The sequence below is a fragment of the Ambystoma mexicanum genome, chromosome 8, assembly GCF_040938575.1.
Source record: "Ambystoma mexicanum isolate Mex_15411 chromosome 8, UKY_AmexF1_1, whole genome shotgun sequence".
NCBI classification, from domain to species: domain Eukaryota; kingdom Metazoa; phylum Chordata; class Amphibia; order Caudata; family Ambystomatidae; genus Ambystoma; species Ambystoma mexicanum.
Genome location: NC_090929.1, coordinates 485,001,372 through 485,023,091, shown reverse-complemented (window position 1 = coordinate 485,023,091; position 21,720 = coordinate 485,001,372).

The following is a 21,720-nucleotide window of genomic DNA, read 5'->3' as shown; positions in this document are numbered from 1 at the left end:
ACAGCACGGACTGAAGTACTATCCTCATAAGACCCCTCATTTTCAGTACTTACAAACATTCCGGACAAGGCGGGCATAAGGAATACATCATGAACACAGTTTCGGAAACAGCATGTCGTCTGTCGGTGGATCCAAGATGTCGGGCGCATCCAAACAACCTGACGCAAATCACGGCTCACTGCAGCCAATTGGCGGAGACGTCGTGTGTCCGTGGTCAAGACGTCGGCCCCTTAGCCAATCGGTATCCTGTGCGCGGAGCGAACAGAGAAGTATGACCGCGGAGCGGACATTGATATCACAAATTTTTAGAGACATATTTTTAGATCGTTTAAAAGGAAACTACTGGACGGATTGTCACCAAATTTATAGGTTTGGCCTGTAGGCGTGCGCAAAGTTTTTCCCCCATTCAGTCTATGGGAAAAAAAGACATTTTGGGACCCCCCCTACAACTTTTACCACCCTGGACCAAACCTCACCAAACTTTGCAGATTGGGCCATATACATTTTTTTGCAAAGTTTCGTGAGAATTTGTCCAGGGACAGCAGAGTTATAAGCCGGCCAAAAAGTGCTCTTCCTATGGAAACAGTAACTTAACCATAACTACACAGCCACTAGCGTGGCTGTGTAATATATATATATAACATGGCCTGTGAAATCAACATACAACCTAACAAAGGAAGAAAAAATAGCAATAAATGACCTGGCCAAAGATAAATCAGTAGTAACTAAGGCAGCGGATAAAGGAGGAAAAATTGTTCTACTCAATAGAACTGATTATATTAGAGAAGGCTCCAAACAACTCAATATAAAAAAATGCTATGAGAAACTATCTAATAATCCTTTACCAGACTTGGAAAAACTGTGGAACGAAATGATTAAAAACATGGCATGAACAAGATCTTCTCAGCAACAAGGAATACCAAAGTTAGATTTGTAAAAACTCCATCATGGCAACAATATATTTTTTACCCAAAATTCATAAAACATAACAAGAATTTCTACTGCTTCGACCTATAATAAATGGCATTGGCTCTATAACAGAGAAAACTTCTCAATATATTGATTCACACTTGCAACCATTGGCAGCAAGCCTAGCTTCATTTGTTAAGGATTCAAAACACATTATTCAGCAGCTAAACCTTATACCGTGGGAACAAATCTACTTGTTTGTCACTTTGGACGTTGTACAACTATAAACCAGCATACAGCATAACAAAGGTCTAGAAAGCACGTTGTTTTTCCTTAAAACAAGATCAGTCTCATTTCTTGAGCAGAATAAAATGAATACTGAGATGCTACATTTTTGCTTGCACAACAACATTTTCATCTTCGACCATATCATTTTCAAACAACTGCAAGGCACTGCCATGGGTTCAAAATTTGCTCTGGCTTATGCCAATTTATTTATGTTTTTTTTTTAGTTGCAACATGCCTGGAAACATCCTCTTTTTCACAATAATATCAATGGGGTCGTTTCATAGACGACATACTGATTATATGGGATGGAATCACACATGATCTTGATACTTATGTTACTCGTCTAAATAACAATCTGTTCAATTTATCCTTCACAAAGTCAGCCAGTGCCACCAACATTGAATTTTTGTATCTAGAACTCTTTGTGGAAAATGCACAAATCCAAAATAAATTGTTCACAAAACCTTCAGCTGGAAATAGTCTCCTTTTTCCTACATCTCATCACCCCAAGCACACTATTCACAGCATTCCATATGGGGAGATTCTCAGAATTAAATGAAACTGTAGCACTTCTCTCACCGTTCAAGATAATCTTTTGAAGGATCTAAGATCATAGAAGGAGTACAAATAAGGTAAGAAACTTAGCTTTTTAGTGCTAGAATGTTGCAGGAATGGAAAACTTAAACTACTTTTATTTCTCCAAGCTTTTCAAACCAATATCACGTTACTTCTCTCTTCCTTTTAGCCTTTTCTAACCAATTTAACCCATAATTGGAGTAGAAGGCAACCCCTTCAAATAATTATCAGGCAGAATTAGATGTATTGGTTACCTAATTACTTTCCTAACACAACCAAAACTATATGGATGGTTATTAACATCCCCTGAGAAACTCAGCATCACAATTTGGGTGAGTCAAGCAATATGCTTATTTGATTAGATATTGAATAAAAGTATGATGTGTAAACACTCAACAACAAAATATATTTGAGTTTTGCAAAATATATATATATATATATATATATATATATATATATATATATATATATATATATATATATATATATATATATATATATTCTTTTTTAGAAATAATTTCCTCTCCTGATGAACCATTGGCAGTTCCGATGGGGAAACACCTGTCGAGAGAGATATTATAAAGTTATACAACTCAAATCACTAAGGATACCATACATAAACTTGTACAAAGGATCTGTACATGGCAATTGTTGTAGGAAAGTATAAGGTGTGAAGTTAACACCAGACTGAAAATTATCTTTGTTTGTCCACTTTCCAACATTTTGTGAGAATAAAAGAGAAACTATCATCAACACTGAATTGGAAATTCGTTTTTCATAACCACTAATTGGAACTTGTTTTGCCTAAAATTTGTATGACTCACCCTTGAACATTTTATAAATAAGGTTGGCGCATGTGAGTAACATTTTCCCAATTTCTTACCTATTTGTAGTACATCTGTGTAGCAGCCACACAGTTCTGGGGAAATACTCATGCTGACAATCCAGCACATCTAATATAAATGGCTCAACATTTGCTTTTTCACAACACATTACAGCAGTCGCCAACGGAGTGCCTCTTTATTTGGCCGCAAGTTTTTTATAATATGCTACATAGCTCATGCCTTCTTTAAAGACTGTGCTACCCATATCTATCAATGCTTTATCTAGGGTAAAACCTTGTGATTTGTGAATGGTGACTTCGTATGCTAGAGTTAGAGAAAATTATTCTCTGCGTACATACATGTCTTTGAAAAGAAGGAAGCGGGCAGTTGAGCGTACTATCCTTTTAACTTCATGTAGTTTGTCAAAGACAATATTGACAAATTTAATATTGTTGTCACGTGGGCATGTTTGAAAGACAACAACTGTATCAAGTGCTCCATTAACTAGTCCTTGGTCCTTGTCAAGGTTATGTTTAAGCATTACTCTACAGTTCAAAGATCATTTTAATATTTTCTCCAAACCAGCTGTGTTAGAGATAGAGTTTTCCAACGTGTTTAGCCTTGTTTAGCCTTGTTGTGGCTTGGTGGCACATGGGTAGTGTCATACCATGGTTGTCCAGTTTGTCTGTGGAGGCAATTTGAAATATTGGTTGCATTTCTTTTTTAACATTGTTTCATTAAATTTTGAACAGCTTGCAAGAGTTGGCATCAACGACATACAATTGACATTTCTGTGTGCTAATTGTTCCATGACATCAGTAGCACATGAGTTATGGCCGTAGAGTGCATGTATGTGCCTGGTTTTTAATATAGTTTGTGCTTCTTGAGATAGCACACCAACTCTAATACTGTTTAAAATGCTGGCATATGTTAGGTCTGCAGACTGGCGCTTATTTTCAGTTAATGCTCTGTATTGGCAATGTTGCCAAAGGTTGACATTTCCTATGCTGCCAAGAGTTTTATGGCACAGTTTCTGCCCTAAGGTTTTACAAATAGGTTCAGCTTTCACTGGTGTTAATTGAAGATCTCCAAAAACAATAATGCGTTTTCCTCCAAAGAGCTCTTCGTAGTCTGTTTTGAGGATATCTTGTAGTCTGAGGTGAATTAAAGCCAACATTAGATTGGAGACTATGCTCACCTCATCTATTAGCATCATTTTCATTTTTTGAAAACTCTGTGTAGTTCCATTGCAGCCTCTGTAGAAAGTTTGTAATAGTCTAATTTGTTTTGGTGTTCTACTGGAAGGAGTACTAATCGGTGTAAAGTGACACCACCTATGTTGTATGTAGCTAAACCTGTGGGGGCAGTTACAACAACTGACAGTTTGTTGTTTGTCAATTGTTGGAGGAATTTGCTGATGATTTTGATTAAGAATGTTTTGCTGGAACCAGCTTGGCCACTCACGTATAGCAGGATAGCTTTGTAGTCTTGCCAGGTACAGTGTTTACTTTCATGTTGCACACCATGCTCAATATGTTTTGTTACTTCTTGGAAAATGCTACGCTGCTCAGTATTTAGTTGTGATTTTAGTACAGCAAAGTCTTCTGTAGATTGCTCATACTGACACATGGTGTTTTCTACTTCTGTCATGGCTAATTCTGCCTCATTTTCTATTGGTGGCTGTCCAAGTGGTTCTTGGCTTCCTGTTACAGAAGGTTGGGCCTGGAGTTCTTCTTCGTGTTGCTGTTAATTGTGCAGCATTGTTTGGTACTGTGTAAAGTGTATGTCTGTTATAGTGCTTTCATTTGCTTTGTAAGCATCTTCATAGGAGTCATTCGTATCCATTAACTCTTCTTCTTTTCTCCATGGTTTAAAAAGTTGTAGCAGGGACATGTCATACAGTTCTTTATGTTGAGGAGTTTTTAATGACAATTTAATATGATTAATTAAGCTGCATTTGGTAGGTTTCACTAAGCTGCCTTCACAATCTGCCACTCTGTGTCTACCTTTCTTTTCATCTGGTTTAATATTATTTTTGTATATGAATTTTTGGGCTACGTGGTATAGACACATGGGGCCTCATTACGAGTATGGCTACCCCCATTCCGGGAAACGGGGCCGGGTACCAGGAATGAGGAATTACCAGGCCATTCTGACCTTGGAGGGCCCGGTAATTTCCTTTCCTGGGACCCAGACCCAATACATCCCATTCCCATTTGAGCCCCCATAGGGCTCAATGGGAATGGGAAGGATGCTAACAACGGGCCCGTTAATGATGGGCCCGTTGTTAGCATTCTGGTCTGCTAGCGGGTCCCGCAAGCAGACCTCGTAATGAGGTGGTAGAGGGTTAACGGCGCTGGCAGCTCTACCAGTGCTGTTAACCTCTACTGCCTTCATCGTAATCAGGCCCATGTTTTCCAAAGTGGTACTCTTGTTTGGGTAGTATGTGTCTAGTAAATTGTTTTTCAAAATGTCTTGGCTTTTGGGATCTTTTTTGGCTATTCATATGTCCTCATATGATTTGAAAACTCTTTTTCTAGATTTAGCAGGACCAAGACTTAGCCATACTATATTGTCATATTTTCCATTCAAGGCAGTACCAGTTAAATGGCCTGCAGCTTCATAGCAGCCACATTCTCTATGAGAGAGCATTTTTATGCCCAAGCTCTACAATTTCTGTGATAGTTTTTTGTCAGATGATATGTCATCCCAGAGGTCCTGAAGCTCTGTTTTCTCTGCTGTGGTTAAGTAGGCTGTGACATATCGTGCAACTTCAGTGGAATTGTCTGCAATGTACTGCACATCTATGTTTGCATTCCATAGGAGGGCAATGATTGCATTGTAATCATTGATGTATTTTGATTCTTCTGTTCTTTTTATGTAATATGTGTACTTAGGAGATTTATCATTGACACTATGTCTAACTGAAGACATGAAGTTGTTTACTTGACCTGTTGTTGAAACGGGTCTAGGGAAACCAAAGTAGCATTTGGTGTAGTATTTCCCTTTGTTTTTATATTTGTGATGACAATATTTGTCACATTTTGTCTTTGAAATTGTAAAATGTGTGCATGACGGTCACTATGTGTTGTTTGTGAAGGGATTTCACAAGTGACATATTTTTGGATGAACTGCAAAACAGTAGCATTACTATCCTGACCAAATTTAGGAGCATCTTTAATCCACAAAAGTATGTGGATATGTGGTGCTCCTCTGGCTTGGTATTCTTTTCTCCAAAAGAAGTGTTGCACTTTTCCGAGGGGAGGAACAGTTTTATTACAAATGAAGTATAGCATAGCAATGAAGTGATGCTTAGAAATATCTTGATACATTCACAGGATCTAGAGAGCAGGGTTCTCCTGGTGTTTTTATATCTATGTTTGTTTTGTGTTTGTTTGCTCTGCGTAGGAAATCGTGTAAATATTTCCATGCATATTCTGCACAACTTAATGTCACAAACCAAGTGGGTGGGCCAAAGTTTCTTATCATACAGTGCACATCTCCGTGACGTCGGAACCAGTATTCCTTTGTACCATGCATGTTTGCTAAAAGATTTGTTATGCTTGACTGTAAAATCTCATCTTTTTCTTGCACTTTTTGTAGTAATTCTGTAGCTGACATATTTTGAAAATGGGTACCTGATTTCAATGTGTGTGCAACTCCGTAGCATAGAGTTGCTAGTTCACTTTCAAAGAGAAGGTGGAATATGTATTCCACCTTTCGTCGGAATCTGGGGTCTTCAGAATACATTCGTAAAGAGCGGTATTCTGATGCTGTTATTTGTGTGGGTCTATCGTCGTACCTTCCTCCTTTTCCATTAGGAAACAGTAGAGGAAAGGCACGTGTTTCTAAACGTTTTCCCATATGCTGATTGGAGATCCTTTGGCTTGTCGCATTTGGTAAGTTTCCAGTGCATCAACTATGGTGTCTTTAGAGTGTAATGGGTGAATGGGTGAATTGTATAATGGTCTAAAATATTGGATTCTGTAGCATGATCTAGAAGTTGAAATTGACCAGTTTCTGATGAGTCTTGAATTATTTCAGTGGTTTCCCTAAGGTTTTCCTCAATACTAATTTCTCTGTAGTATTCATTGTTGTCTTTTAGATATTGCAGGGCTTGTCTAACTTTATGTTAGTCCACAAGTTGTTGCCAAATTCTTTTGTCTTTTGTAGGTACGCCATTTACTAAGATAATTAAAGATTGATCTATTGGACGTTGCACTCCCAGAGTGTGTACATTTTCTTTGAGATCTAATGGCAAATAAACTACTTTGCCACGAATGCCTTTGACTAATTCAGAGGGAGGTAGTTTTGCTGTTTTTGGTTGGAGGTGTATTATTGCTTGAAATGGGTGCACTGTTTGAATTATGATGCTCTCATCTACGTTGAGTTTTTGCAGGGGTTTTGGTAATGGGAATAATGTCAAGTTATTTGTGATAGCATGTGAAGGTGTTTGGTTGTTGTCAAGTTTTGCAGTACAGTAACTGCAAAGTATTAAGGGGTCAGTAATTTCGAATTTGTTTTCTGCTATAAGATAGAGAGCTAATTGGAACCATTTGGAATCTTCATTGTCTTCTATTTTGTACGTTATGCCTACAGATTTTGTGCTATTTTTATAGAAAGTCCTGTGGCAACACATACACAAATGGTTTGGTACTTCAGCAGAAGTACTTCTAAACTTTAGTATTTCTTTTTTGTATGTGTGTAATTGAAGGTTGCCATCTGTACAGTTGTTGGTAGTATGTTGTAAATCTATTGCATTTTGTAAGTGGCTTTCAATTCCAAATAAATTATTTTCTCTCAATATGCTCTATTTCTTTGAGTAGTTGTTTGGCTGTACCATATAGAAGATTGTTATTTAAGTTGGCTAGTGCTAAATTAGGACCTTTGGCATAGTACGGTTTATGGACCACATTTCATATAGTTGAATGATGTGTTGATATCATTTTGATTTGATGGTAGGTGCTTTTGCATATAGGTCCAGAAATGCAGGCTAATGAATGTCCTTGTAGTCCTGTGCATTTGCGCACTGGACAGGGGTCCATATTTTGCAGTAGTTTAATTTTGAATTTGTCCTTTCACATACTGATTGAGGAAGTGGCGTAAAGATTTGAAAGATTTTTTGGCAATGTTACACATTGATGTGCACTGCCATTTGTAGACTGGACATATTGGTTCAGTGGAATGGACAGGTGATACTGAGTTTTCTGGGGATATTTTTGTAAGCAGCATTTCTTGTTCCATAAAGGTATTATTGAGTTTTTCATACCCTCGTCCACTGCTATGTATGGCAATTGGGTTTATTTGATTTTGTTTGTATGCTTCTTCATTGAAATATGGTTCTGTGCTCGTGGTGTGACTTCATTCACCTCCACAGATGTTTATGAAGCTATCTTTGTTGATATTCCGTTTATTGAGAAGTATTTTTTTGTAGTTTAGTACTTAGTTTTGTCATTGGTTTCATTCTCTTTAAAACTAAAATAAATAATTTCCTTTTGAGAAGGACTGAACTGTCTATGAGAGCTTCTAGGATACATTTTCTACGGTACGTTTTAAAGGTTGTGCGTGATTTCTCTCCTGTTTTTGTTTTTATAACGTTCTGAAGGACTCTGTGGCAGAACATTTTTTGTAAAATACTTTTTTTGGAATGCTTGCTTGCCGCTACATCAAGATTTATAGGTGCAGTGTCAGCACTAGTGGTAGCTGCAGTCTTGTTAATCACTTTCTGTTTTGTTTTACATTTTGAAAGAGGATGCAAAGTGTCTATCCTGGAAGCTTGTTTTGTTTTGCTTAATGACTGTATTAGCTGTTTTGTTTGAACCTTTTGTACAAATTTTGCTAGAGGTGGATGCTTATTTTGGAGAGTTTTAGTTTGATTTTGTTTACTTGTTTGCTTTTTGGTAAGCATTCTTTGGGGTCTGTTGGAGAAAAAAAGAAAGTGTGGGTTTGGGATCTTGTGCAGTGTATGTGTGCTTTGTTCATGAGTGTCTGAGTATGATGTATGTAGAGGTGTGTGATTGTGATTGTGCAATGTCTGCTACGTCAGGCTGGGAAGGCTATTCTTGTATTTGTGTGTTACTATACTGGTGTTCAGATTACAATAAAAAGTATGGAGCTGGTGGGGGGAAGCACTAATACTGAATATAATGTTGCAGGGTAAATACAATTGTTTGTTCTAGAATGCTAGAATTCAAAACAGTTAGAACATTATGGCAGTATTGCACTTACTTTTTTGGATGGAAAGAGTAGATTTCTTATGAGTTCTCTTTCGTACTTCAGACACTGCTGCTTTTCAGGAGAGTGGTCTTCGCTGCAATTGTGAGAGAAAGAAGTTAGTAAATATGTGTGTTAATAGCACTGTTGTTAATGTATACATGGATTTCTTTGTTTTTGCAGTAGTAGTACTTTCTGATAACTGTGCATAGCATGTACATGCACTTTCCTTTGCCTATGTGCATTCTGTATATTTTACTTAGAATCTGTTAGTTGAATGTGCTTTAGAAATGACTACACTATTAAGCGCACAGAGCACACTTGGTTTCTTAAGGCAGTGTTATTGGATGTTAAGAGATAGAATAAATACTCATATGTTTTCTTTGCTATTTTTACAGGGTAAATGGCAGGAACTGTAGGGAAAAGCATGCACTGTATGCATTTGTGAAGGTGTGGGAAATAAAGCAGAAGGGTTTGATGGGTTCAGCAGCTTATTATGCAGCAGGTGATTACCAAACTACTGGGAGATTGTGAAATAAAGTAAGGGTTGCAAGGAAGGATCTGGTTCTTGCGTTGCAGACTGAAGGAAAGGGCGAGATGTTGTATGTCTTGCTTTACAACACTGTACATAGCTGTACATGATGTGATAGACATGACTGCACCTGTGCATAGTTGAATGCTGTTGTAAATTCTAGAATAGAATGGGCAGCCAGCTGGAATGAGAGAACTGTCTAGATTGGAAGAACAGTTGTAGAAGCAGTGGTGTTGTTTCAGCTGCAAGCCTTTAAAATGATATTGGCTATCTGTGTGCATGAATAAAGATGCATGTACTCAACCTGGTTGTGTGTCTTTTTGTAACACACTAGAAAGCCTTCTCCTATAATTATACTGTTATTTGTCCCATCTTTTAAAATGAAATTACATTTTGATAGATAGCTGTGTGTGTTGTGTCTGATTACTATTATAATCATTTATAAAGCAAGTACAAATGGTAGAATGTATGTTAAATATGCAGAATGTATAGAAAGGAAATTGTATATACATCCTATACACTATACTACATTAAATGCTATTATGGTTGAAATGTGGATAAATAGGTGCTGCCAGTGGTTACACAAATGATGGAATGAATGCACAAAAGAATGGTTTGCAAATTGCAGTTAGTAATGTGGGTAAATACAAATTTGGAAAGCAGACAGGTTTGCAAGTGACATTTGATCATAGCAGATGGGAGAAATGACAGTAAGCTTGTTTTACAGGTTATACAGGGTAAGTGGCAGTTACTCTGTTTATATGCATTTATACAAGAGCTGTACATGTAATGTGCAGAAAATATTCATACCTGTAGTTTGTGTTCATGCATGTGGATGTGCATGAATCTGCAAGTAGAAATGTTGGAGAGTTTTGTAGTACTTGCTGTAGGTGCTTTGCAGTCACAGCCCAAATGTACTCAGAGTGATCAACAGTACATCTAAAGTGCTGAACTGTGATGGTGGAGTTAGATGTAGAGTTCTTGGATGTGATTGCTGGATGGTTGTGTGACTGCTTAACAGTAGCCAATGAGGGAATGGTGCAGAGAGTGAAGTGGAAAGGGTAGAAAGGCTGCCCCAGTGTTACGCACTCCGTGTACACCACAGCTGTTCACGGACAAGGCATGCCACATCTGGGGCTTCTGAGCATGAAATGGGAGTGTATTTTGGGGATTAGCCAATCAGGTGTTGAGGTTCTGCTTTGTATTGAGAGAGGCTGTGTGTAGTGAAGATGGCAGAGGTGGAGAAAGTCAGGGTGTTGGTGCTTGGAGATATGTTTGTGAATGGTTTGGAGCAGTATGCTAAATGTAGGAATATTGCAAACAATTTTGATGTAAAAGGAGTGGAGGTGGTGTGCAGCACTGTGCATGGTTTCAATTTGCAGGCAATGCTAGAAGTTTGTCAAGATATGGCTAGGGTTAACAGTCCACATGTGGTTGTCCTGCACTTTGGTGCTTTGCATCTGGGCTATGTGAGTGTCCCTACTTTGTTGGAAGATCTGGAAAACTTGGTTCAGGAAGTAATGAAACTACTTCCAAATGCCAAGGTAATTTTTTATGGTTTGGTACCTAGGGCAATATGGGACAATAGTTCTGTTTTTTGTCCTCAGCAAAATATTGATAGGTGTTCGATCAACCGAGGCACGTTTGCTTTTATGCTTAGAGTTGGCATGTTCTTTTGCAACAATGACAACATTGATTCTGGTAATGTTGTTTACTTTAAAGCAGATGGCATGTCTTTATCTTTTATGGGAAATGCCATGCTGTTTGGAACATAAGGATTGTCTTGGAGAAGGTAATGTGAAGATATTTGGAGGAAAATAAGGAAAAACAATCAAAAGAATTTACAAAATGAAAGGTGTTTTTGAAGCATCTTCAAGAAAAACAATTAAAAAAAGGCTGTTTTCAGAGCCAACCTCAAAGGGGAAACGGGGCACACTATTAAAATTGTCATTCCCGACTCTCAGATTTTTTGATGTGTCCGCGGATTACATACGGGGAATTTGAGGTTGAGAGGCATGCAAATGAAACATAGCAGAGCAAGGGATTGGTCAATAGGGTTTACTGGGTGTGATTTGTGAGCAGAGACTTTGTCAGAATGTCTTTTTTCTGAGAGGAGAGCAGATAGCTATGGCTGCGTGTTTCAGAAAGCAGATTGTCTGGATTTTGGGAGATTTGTGGATAAATTGGTTGGAGGTGCTTGCAGATCACTGTGGAGTGGCTGCATGGAATGAACTGGCTGGATTTGGTACCTCTTTTTGCTACTTTGGTGACACAGTGTCATCCAGTCATTATTATTATTCATTATGGAGGGAACAGTTTAGGACATGTGTCTGGAATCTCTTTGCAATTTGCAATGAAAGAAGGACTTGGGAAAGTCATGGACATGTTTCCAAACTCTAGAGTAATTTTTTCCTGTCTTGCGCAGAGACAAATGTGGCTGCGTTTTTCTTCATTTGGTCCACAAATAGAGAAAGCAAGGCACAATGTTAACAAGGCTGTCTGTGCCTTTTTGAGAGATGTTGGTATGTCCTCTATTCACAATGAAAACATTATGTTTCGTAGTACACACATTTTTCGCAGAGATGGAGTACATGTTACTTATGCTGGCAATCAGATTTTTCTGCGAAATATACAAAATGCATTGCAACCCTTTTTGGAATTATAGTAATCCATTTTGCAGTAGGTGTTGACCATTTTAAGTTTCCGAATCACAAACAAACACCACAAAAAGGCTCTTTTCAAAGCCACCACTTCCTCCCAGAGAAAAGTGCAATGGTTCTGATAGGGCAGCACCCCAAAAATGTTAGATGTCCACGGACTGTCCGCAGACTTCTAAAAATGCACAGGGCCCTGCAGTATTTCATTGACACTTCTATTTTTGAACTGTGAAAGGCGGCTCTGAAAAGAGCCTTTTTTCTATTGGTTTTTGTTGTTTTATATGTGTTTTGGTTTTTTAAATACGACACACAAGAAAAGGAAGGGAAAGGAGGGTAAGGAAGGGACACCAACCACGGGGATAAGAAAGGGCAGGTGGAGAGAGGAAGATATAGGGTGGGCTTTATTCAGGTAGGTAGCAGTCCTTCTCATTCTCCTTGCTCGCAGTCTCGAAAGCACTTTGAAGGTTCTCCCCCATGCAGAGTACTGCATCGCAGTACATGAGCAATACTGTGACCCTCGAAAGGTAAAGGTCAACAGCATGACGTATGGCATGCGAGGCAGCTGGAGGAATGCACTGCCACACAAGAGTGTATTTTGTGGTGTCACTAGTGGGAATGCCCCACTGTGGAACGACCTTAGGTGTCGCTTCATTGAGGTAGTACCGTAGCTATACAAACCCGGTTTGCCAAGACTCAGCACCAACTGGCACTGAGTGCAGTGCACCTTGTTTGCACATGCTTTCGGTACTCCATCAAGAGTGGTAAATAACCTCCACACCCAAGATTCATGATGAGTGCTAGTAGTAAGGACTTCCACTACCTCATCCTCGCCATTCTCTTCATCACTCTCCTCTGCATCCTCACGCCTGTTCCCCTCTGCAGGCCCTTGGGGAGGTGGCGGTAGCGGAGGGGGCGGGGGTTGTGCTGAGACAGCAGTAGCACCAGCAGCAGCCATGGATGCCATCAGGACAGTTGTTACAAATCCCCAATCTCGAATAGCAAAAGCAGGATCAATCTCCAGTAGTGCTAGAAAGACAGAATGAGCATCAGCTCTGGGTTGTGGCCTTTTATAGGGGTGCTGGGCGCGCTTTGCATACACCCGCGCTGTCCGCGGACACTTCAAACACCAAGAACACCAAGAAAGGGATCAAAAAGTTCCAAAATGTATGCAGATCGCCAGGGACATGGTCTGGCACATGTGCAAGGTTGAACTTTCCCAGGAAAATACCTTGGATTGCTCAAAAAATCCCTTTTTAAATGTCCGGGGGCCCAGACTGTGTTCGGGAACAAAGACCCACATTTAGCCTGGGTGCGGTCACATGATGATGTCGCGGACACGTTCGCGAATGGGACGTCTGTCCGTAGGACACCAAATGCCTGGGGTCATCAGTGATGTCATCAATAATATTTGTGATGTCATCTTTGATGTCATGGGTGTTATTCTTAGCAGTGCACGGTGGTAGCGCGAGTTATGGTTGCTTAGTTTACCCTAACTGGCGAATTTTAGGTTTTTTTTGGTTTTACTTGGAACCATAACGTCCCTTTAACAAAGTTTGTTCACTGAATTTCATAGGTTTTTAGTAGCACAACTTAACCATAAAGTCCCTTTAACAAAGTTTTTTTCACTGAATATAAATATATGTCAAGGGTATTTAGACTCTGACCCTTGGAAAGTGAAAAAGAACAAGATCATCAGTACCTTACATAAATATTCCCACAAGTCTGAGTTTATAGAGGTTGAACAGGGATGGAACTAAAACTCAGCCCTATTTCAATCCTGTGAGGAGGAAAGAAGTCAGAGAGCCACTACTATCAATTCTGATTTGCATGGAACTTTTCATATGTAGACAGATTAATATGTCCAAAACATTTTCCTGTAGACCCAGCCTTTTATTTTCCACCAAAATCTAGCCCGTTGTCTCGGTCGAATGCCGAAGATAGATCTACACATGCTGTGTATAACAGTGTTCTTTTTGCCAAGTTTTTGTCTGCAGCAAAGACACCATTGGACCGTTAAGCAATGTTCCTAGTTGCTTACGAAAGCCAGTATTAATTCTTCAGTTGCTATCAGCCCATGCCTCAATCTGACCCTATATTGTAGAGGAGAAGATTTTGCTCCGAGCGACTAGAAGGGCATCCGCACAGTTACTACAGGGATTCATTCTGTTACCTTTCTTGAAAATAGGGACAACACGCAACAATGTTCATGATTTGGGTATCTGTCTTGAATAGATCATTTGTTTAAAGAGGAATAATAATATACCAGCCCAGAGTGATGGGTTACCTTGTAGTGTACATTTGAGTGGTCATCTGAGCCGGGCACTATCAACAGCTTAACAATATGGATGAGCTCTAATATATCATTATAAGCAAAATCCAGGTCTCAAATCACTGCCCCCAATTTTAAGTTGTAACGCTGTCCCTCCTCGGTGGGGCATAAATGCTTGGAAAATAATGAATGCAACTAGATTCCGATATTTGATTAATCTATAGGTTGGCCTGGGAGAAAATATCCCTATTGATAAGACTAAAATAATTCAAATACAGGTTTGGAACTATGGGTCGCAACATTAGCTCACTTTCTTCAAGCCACCTAAGATATGTTTGGGCTTTTAACCCGTGTTTATATTGCTGCTTCAACATCCTCAGCTTGGAGTTTGTCTCAATTGTCCAATTTATATGAAGAATTCAAAACCCACATCTCAATTGAAACGTTTTACTCTAGATTTGCTCAACAAATACATGTGTGTGTGGGTGAAAGATTTCCACCGATTCCCACTATGAAAAAGCTGAGAGGATAGCTCACGAGCATCGAGTTAGAGCAACACAGGTTTGAATCCCGGTCCTGCTCTTAGAGAGGTCTCCTGTATTAAGCGCATAATAAAATATTAATTAATTAATTGAGGGCAAAAAATATCCCCATACTCTGTGTCAGAAAAAAAAACTATGAGGCCGCTTGGAATAAACTACCCTCAGCAGCCAACAAACATAAAGTTTCTAAACTCTCATCCCTCTATAAAAAAGAAATATGTCTAGCAAAACGAATCTCCTTTGACACGCGCATATCCCAAGCCAAATCCAAGATGAAGGAACTATTCTCTATCCTAAATGAAATAGAGACTCCCATAGCACCAACCGACACATGCATTAAAGATATAAAATGGTGCTCAGAGATCCAAAACGCTCTAGCCAATAAAATATCCACCGTACAAAATAAAATCTCCAGTAAAAGAGCTTCCTTAAACGACCCTCCCCCATCTAAAATAATGGAGAGCATCACTGCTAATGAATCCACCTGATTCAACTTTACAAAAGTTTCTATTCTTGAAGTGGAAAGAAACATCTTGTCCTTGAAACCGTCTAACTGTCAGGGTGACCTTTTGCCCCGCCCAGCTTATCAATAATGCAGCCCAAGACCTCTCCCCTTTCATTACGAAGCTTATCAACACGTCCTTCTCCACTGGTACCATCCCATCCAATCTTAAACAATCCTGGGTACTTCCACTTTTTAGAAAAAACTACTCTCGACCCATCCGTGCCGACCAACTACAGGCCAATCACGACAGTACCGTTCCTCCTAAAAATTCTAGATAAGGTTGCCTACGTACAAATCCGAAAACACCTGAAAGTACACCATTTACTAGGAGTCAGATAATCAGGCTTACGTCCTCAACACGGAACGGAGACAGCACTCATTGACCTTAAGACCCAAGTTGACGAGCTTAGAGACAACAGCAAAGCTGCCCTACTCCTCCTCCTAGACCTCTCGGCTGCATTCGACTTGGTCGATCACACCATTCTATGCAACCATCTCAACACAGCTGCACACTTTTCCGATAAAGCAATTACTTGGATCAGATCCTTCCTAAATGGAAGAACCATGAGGGTTTTTTCACCTACTGCAGCTGCAGACCCAATGACCTGTGGCGTGCCCCAGGGTTCTTGTGTCTCGCCTACACTGTACAACATTTTTACTAAGCCCCTTTTCGATGATCTGGATCATCTCGGTATCACCTACACTAACTATGCAGATGATACCCAGATCCTCCTCCCGCTTTCTGGGGATTATGAAAAGGATTTGGCCTTGGTGAACAGAGTGTACATCATCATCCAGGCATGGATGGCCACGCATGGACTATGCCTGAATGATGATAAAACCAAACTCATCATCCTGGGCACCACCTCTAGCCTAAAAAAACTAGGACCTAAAATAAACAGAGGTCTCAAAGGGATTTACAACTGCATTTGAGCAGTTTTCTTCATGGACTTTGCATTCACTCTGGATTGTACCATTCAGTATGTGTCATGGGCACTCACCATCATACTCTTTGTACGAGGAGGGTGGGGTCCTGAGATGGGGTAACAAAATACTACATTGGATGTCCAGCCCCAGGACAAGTTCAATCAAAAAACACATAAGCTTTTTCCACCTGTAAAAATAATTTGGTTTTAAGTGCTTTATTCCGACAAAGGGAATCTTGGGGTGACACTTACTATGATTAGATTTTTGGGGAGCATTCCGAGTGTCCATTTTGGCTAGGGGCGTGGACGTATTCGAATGCCTTGTTGGTGAGGGTGGTAGGGTGAAATATTATAGCCAAGGTTGGTATCATGAAGTCTGCCCGCGTTGCGGGAGATATTATGAGCAAAAGATAGGAGAGGATGTTGTAGGACTTTATTATTAACTATGACATGCAAATCAGTGTCCCGACTAATTATTCTTTTCCATTCCTTTTCATTCACTCCATTTAAACAAATCGAATGTTTGCACTCACACTTTTCTCTGCTATACAAACCGATTTGTGAAATGAGTCCCCCATGTGAACCAACACAGTGTGTGGGGTCACATACCAAGCGTGTTTCCCCCCCTGCCACACTGATTTGTGTAAAATATGAACACATGTTACATGTTTGTAGTTGTATATACATTAAATGCTACATGGCTCTGAGGCATTGAGTCCTGGAAGCTTTGCAGCATGCCAGGATCTGACACAGCTCCTAGAACCATAACTGTGCTTCAACAGGAAAAGAAAGGCCCGTGTGTACTCAGCAGAAGCGTTCTCTGCTACTCGCCTGTGTTATGTTATGTTAAAGGTTCTTGTACCGCACACTGTTGTCACCTGCGCTGTCTCTTGGCCTCTATGTGGATCTAAACTCCTGCAGAAGGGCACAGCTGTCCTTGCCGTCTGTCACAGGAGAAATCGTGTTTATCTGGAAAGTGACGTTGCAGCATACACACTGCTCATCAGAGAACCCCCTCGACCCCCCCACCCACTCCCCCGTCCCCAGAACTGTGCACGAGAAGCAATTCTGCTTATCCACTAGGCCGGGGCTGTGCAGGTGGACGCATCAATCAGACAGAGAGAGGGTGAGTGAGAGATACTGAGGGACGTGGCGAGTGCGTGTGAGAGAGGGCGAAAGGGAGAGAGAAGGTGTGGAGACATCGTTTGGGAAGCACGTGGTGCGTCAAGAAAAGATTACACTCCAGCAAATCGATACTGCTCTCTCTAGACTCAAGCCACCTATGATTTGATAGCACACTCATTGACCGAGTAACAAACAAGCTGATCAAACATACTTACAATGACCAATGCCAGTACACTGGCTCTTAATTCCAGATCTTTGCTGGCAAGAGACTATTGGGCGCTGAAGACAATTTTTGGAAGCGAGAGAGATTTCGATGTGGTCACCAACCTGTTCAACAGAACGCAAAACATGAAATTCCGTTTTTTGCAATATTACCTGTTGCAAATGTATCGCCTAGATGGAATAAAGAGGTTGTGGATCCCTGCCCAGTGTGCAACTCTCCCAAAGAAACCTTGATGCATATTATCCTCTTCTGCCCAGGTTATAACAATGTGAGCAGACACTATATATGACATTTGCTAAGGGAGGGAAATGCCTGGACAACTGGATGCTCTATCCATGTGTATGTCCACTTCCATAGATGCTGCTAGGTATCCAGTCATTTTACCGAAATAAATTTAGAGTGGTAGGTTTTACTGAAGTAAAAAATACCGTACATTTTAAATAACTATATGTATATGGTATTGGGGTAAGGGCTTAAAATGGGTGGGGTGTGGTTAAAAGGGTAGGAAAACAGGGGATTGAGGGAACTGCATACATTCTTTTTTTAATCAGTATTTTTTCAGTATTTTTGTACCTCAGTGAAACTTACCACTCTGAATTTAACTTCGGTAAAATCACATATAACCATGCTGCTTTAGTTGGAACTAGTCTGTATGTTGCCAGTGCATGGGTAAAAAGGATACGCATGTTAAACACCTAGAATAGGAAATGCACGTAGTGTAATAGTAATGACTCAGCAGAATACATGCTGATCAATCAATTTTAGATAGATGGAAGCGTTTCCAGGCTATTGATGTTACAGTGTCAATTTTAAACATGCACTATTTCCTGTACTGTTGATAAATAACATTTGTTATTCTTATTTCCTCATTATTTTACCAGTTACTAACCTTTCATTTATTTTATTTGCACCAAATCTGTGTATTGTGTATTCTATTTATATGTCTTGCTGTATGACACATGTTGAATAAATCAACTGATTGATTGATTCCACTTTATAGCACCTAGAACTGGCATTGAACATGTTTCCAAATTATCAAAAAATAGTCCATAGGCGCCCCTCTGGGAACATTGCCCATTGACCTGTTCTTTCAGAAAAGGTACCCACTCGAGAGTCCGCATCCTCACTGTAGCTCACTGTACCTTTCACAGGATGGGAAATATCCATTTGCATATCAATCTTTGTCCTGCCCATATGGGCAGTCCAGCACTGAAATGTTATGGCAATTCCCTTCTGAACAAGAGTACCAACAGCAATCCCATACACGTGTTTCAGCCTTGTTGGGCCTCATCAGTGACATGGAGCTGTGCCTCTCTGAGCACAGTGAGCAAGTTATCCTAAATTACCTGTGGGAACCAAGATGTGGACCCCTTGCTCACTGTGCTCAGAGAGGCACAGCTCCACCTCACTGATGAGGCCCAACAAGGCTGAAACACTTGTAGGGGGTTGCTGTTTGTACTCTTGTTCAAAGGAGGTTTGCCTGGCATTTCGGTGCTGGACTGCCCTTGTGGCAGGAGAAAGACTGATATGCAAATGGATATTCCTCCTTTGTGAAAAGTACAGTGAGCTAAAAGCGACGGCTGTAGACTCTCACAGTGGGTAAACCCACAGAACAGGTTATCATGCCATGTTCTTTCGAGATAGGGGTGCCTGCTACCTTTTTTGCATTTTTTTATGGAACTTGGGGTTGGTCACCCTAGGTTACCTGGGGGAACCCAGATGTGGAACCCTTGCTCACTGTGCTCAGGGAGGCACATCTCCACCTCACTGATGGGGCCCAACAAGTCTGAAACATGTGTATGGGGTTGCTGTTGGTACTCCTGTTCAAAGGAGGTTTGCCTGGCATTTTGGTGCTGGAGTGCCCTGGTGGGCGTGGCAATGACGGATATGCAAATGGATATTCCTCCTTTGTGAAAAGTACAGTTAGCTAAAAGCGATGGCTGCCGACTCTCACAGTGGTTAAACCCACAGAACAGGTTATCATGCCATGTTCTTTTGAGAGAGGTGCGCCTGCTACCTTTTTGCATTTTTGTAAGGAACTTGGGGTCGGTCACCCTAAGTTACCTGAGGGAACCCAGACATGGACCCCTTGCTCACTGTGCGCAAAGAGGCACAGCTACACCTCACTGATGAGGCCCAACAAGGTTGAAACATGGGTTGCTGTTGGTACTCTGTTCAAAGGTTTGTCTGGCATTTTAGTGCTGGACTGCCCTTGTGGACAGGACAAAGACTGATATGCAAATGGATATTCCACCTTTGTGAAAAGTACAGTGAGCTAAAAGCAATGACTGCAGACTCTCACAGTGGGTAAACCTACAGAACAGGTTATCATGCCATGTTCTTTCGAGATAGGGGTGCCTGCTACCTTTTTTGCATGTTTCTAAATTATGTTACCTCTTCACGTATAAAAACGGAGGCACCACCACCTTTTCTGTGCACAAGGTGCTTGCAGAACAAGAGTTTGTGTAATTACCGAAACCTGGAGACACAGGAATCTTGAAGTGAAATGGGCAAAATTTGGCCGCCTGCAGCTGTAAAGGCCACCAAAACAAGACAAAGCTACCATTAACATCAAAGGCATTGAGGTCACACCAGAGCATCGGACGTTACATGCTCGAGTGCCTTCTAGAGCTCTGGCATCCCGGGCCAGGCTGCCATGGGTTCTCAGAATCCCTGATGTATTCCCTTGCAGCACTCTATGACAGCCCCAGCTTTCATCAGGCAATCACCATGCCGAAATAAATAACCAGAGATCCAATCCTAGTCTTTAAAGTTTCGGCCTGGCAGAAAAGCACAAGGAATATGACCAAAGCAGCCATTAAACTCTCAGGAAAACACCTACACAAATACATAACCCCGTCACACATTCTTTCCCAGAAGCTATGACAGTAATAGAAACCATTGTACCAGAGAATATTAACATCAGAATTCTCCAGCCAGAAGGATGTCTCCATGGGCATGGCCTGTCCCACTGCACGCCCAGCCTTGTGCCATCACACAGAAAACAATACACTGGGGCTCATTACGGGTTTGGTGGTGTGGGAAAAAAGATTAAGTAATACTATTTACCTCAATTTTTACCTCCATCGGTATTACCGGATGGTAATCCCTCTGATTTTTGGAGGTAAAGTGGAAGAGTTACCTCAAGCTTCAAACTTCAAGCTGGAGGTAACTCCTCCAGTTTACCTCCAAACATCACAGGTATTAATACCGGCAAACTTGTCATTTGGAAGTGCATGAAAAATTGAGATAAATCGTATTACCACTTTATCACCAAAGATCACCAGTATGACCATCTGGTAATCCCAGCAGAGTTAATCCCGGTAAATGGTATACCCCACAAGTACAACCTAAAATACCTTGCTGCCTAGCAGCATGCCCATGCCTCCTTCTCAATTATGGAAAACATCTTCCCACTATCATTGAGCTCTTTTGATGCAAACGCAATGGGCACCTGCTCTCATCCTTGGAGTTGGCTCAATACTGCTCCTAAGGCCCTCAGACTTGCATTCACAGTCAACACCGTCTTAGCCCCTACTTCACACCTATGTAACGTGGCAGCTTTCATTTTGGCTTCCTTGATGCTTTTGAATGCTCTTTCCATCATGTCCAACCGGTCAAACGCCTTACTCCTCATCAATACTTGCTTCAGATCTGCCATTTTTGCAGAGAAATTCAGAACACATTTAGCATAGAAATCCACAAGTCCTAAAAATGACCTCAACTGTTCTTTGTTTTTATGCCTGCACACTTCCCTTATTGCATTCATCAATCCAGTTTTGGGTCTAGAGTCTTCTCCAGTTAACACATGGCACAGGTGACCTCATTCACCTTAAACTTGCAATTGTCTTTCTTCACAGTCAACCCGGCATCCTTCAGAGTTTCTAAAACCTGCACTAACAACTTGTCATGCTCTTCCTCTTCCCGCGGACACACCAAGATGTCATCCTGAAAGCAATGTATACCCTTGGGAACTTTAAACAGATTTTCCATAATCCTCTCAAACATCGCACTCGCAGATGCCAAACCAAATGGCATACGCTTGTACTGAAATGCATCCATCAGCATTATGAATGACATAATGTGTCTTAATTTGGGATGCAAAACCACCTGGTGATAAGCTGACGACAA